We start from the raw sequence: 2,110 nt of genomic DNA, 5'->3' as shown, positions 1-2,110 counted from the left end.
CGCGGATCCCAGCCAGGGCTCCAGGAGGCCGGGCGCATCTGCGCCTAGGGTCCCCTCCGTCACTCGGAGCGCGAGGGTTACAAGAAAGGTGGGTAGCCTTCCTCCGGATTAGTAGGAGCAGGGTATGCCGGGACACCCCTCCTGGGGATTGCGCTTCTCAGGCGGGGACCAGATGGGCCAAGCCCGGACGACACTTCCCCGGGGCGTCGGGTGCTTCCTCCTCCAGCCCGCGGCGAGGCAAAGTGCCCAGGACGGGCTCCATGGGTCCCCCGGGCGTCCCCCGAGGCCTGCAGCCCCAAAGCCCTGCAGCCCTGGAGCCCTTCAGCCCGGAGCCCTGGAGCCCTGCAGGACCGGAGCCCTGGAGCCCTGCAGCCCCTGAGCCCTGCAGCCACGGAGCCCTGCGTGGGCAGGCAGGAACCCTAGCGCGAAGGCTCAGGGTTGGACAGATGGGAGTCCTTTCAGTCCCGTCCATCTGGTTGCACCTCTCCCCTCGGCCATCTGGTCGCGCGCAATGCTTTCCAATGGGGCGACCAGATGGCCGGGCTGGCCTGGAAGTCCCGATGAGGGTCCATTCACCTCCCGGATCCCAGCTAGGGCTCCAGGAGGCCGGGTGCGTCCGGGCCTAGGGTCCCCTCCGTCACTCGGAGCGCGTGGGTTACAAGAAAGGGGGGGTAGCCTTCCTCCGGATTAGTATGGGCAGGGTATGCCGGAAGACCCCTCCGGGGCTGGCGGTTCTTTGCCGGGGACCAGATGGGCTACGCCCGGGCAACATCCTCCCAGGCTTCACTCCTCCGGCCCGCGGCGTGGCAAAGTGCCCAGGGACGGGCTCCGGGCAGTCCTACCCCCGGGGCGCCCGGGCCCGAGAGCTCCGTCGGTCCTCCCCGTGCCCGAGTCCCAGCTGCTGTCCCCCAGCCCCCGGGAAGCAGAGAGCCCACCGAGCCCATGGTTCAGGCGGGAGCCCTACCGCTATGTAGCCTTCCTCCGGATTACTAGGGACAGGGTACTCTGGGACCCCTCTCGGTCCTCAGCCGGCAGCTGGACGGGCCCGGATGCTGCCCCGGTCCTGTCCCGGGGACTGCCGCGTGGCAGGGTGCCCGGGACAAGGGGTCCGGATGGCCCCGGGCCCCGTCCCCCGGCCTGCGGCACTGCCAAAGGCCTGGGACGGGGTTCCGTTGTGTCCGGGGAGCCTCCCCAGGCCTGTCTGGGTTCATTGGCCCCTGGGGAGGGCATCCTCCCCGCCCCGGGCTCCGTCTGGGGTCCTGCCACGTGGCAGGGTGCCCAGGGCGGGCTCCGGAGGGCCCGGGGAGGCTTCCACTGCGCCTGCGGGCCTGGGAGCCCCGGCTGGGTCCAGGGGCCCGGCTGGGCCCCGGGTCAGGGTCTCTGGCCCCGGGCCCCGTCCCCTGGCTTGCGGCACTGCCAAAGGCCTGGGACGGGGTTCCGTTGTGTCCGGGGAGCCTCCCCAGGCCTGTCTGGGTTCATTGGCCCCTCGGGGCCCCGGGGAGGGCGTCCTCCCCGCCCCGGGCTCCGTCTGGGGTCCTGCCACGTGGCAGGGTGCCCAGGGCGGGCTCCGGAGGGCCCGGGGAGGCTTCCCCTGCGCCTGTGGGCCTGGGAGCCCCGGCTGGGTCCAGGGGCCCGGCCGGGCCCCGGGTAGGGGTCTCCGGCCCTGGGCCCCGTCCCCCGGCCTGCGGCACTGCCAAAGGCCTGGGACGGGGTTCCGTTGTGTCTGGGGAGCCTCCCCAGGCCTGTCTAGGTTCATTGGCCCCTGGGGGCCCCGGGGAGCGCGGCCTCCCCGCCCCGGGCTCCGTCCCGGGTCCTGCCGCGTGGCAGGGTGCCCGGGACGGGGTCCGGAGGGCCCCGGGAGGCTTCCCCTGCGCCTGCGGTCCCGGGAGCCCCGGCTGGGTCCAGGGGCCCGGCTGGGCCCCGGGTCGGGGTCTCCGGCCCCGGACCCCATCCCCCGGCCTGCGGCACTGCCAAAGGCCCGGGACGGGGTTCCGTTGTGTCCGGGGAGCCTCCCCAGGCCTGTCTGGGTTCATTGGCCCCTGGGGGCCCCTGGGGGCCCGGGGGAGGGTGGCCTCCCCGCCCCGGGCTCCGTCCGGGGTCCTGCCGCGTG

Source organism: Triturus cristatus, chromosome 8 (assembly GCF_964204655.1).
Source record: "Triturus cristatus chromosome 8, aTriCri1.1, whole genome shotgun sequence".
In the NCBI taxonomy this organism is placed as follows: domain Eukaryota; kingdom Metazoa; phylum Chordata; class Amphibia; order Caudata; family Salamandridae; genus Triturus; species Triturus cristatus.
This window is presented reverse-complemented; position numbering follows the sequence as displayed.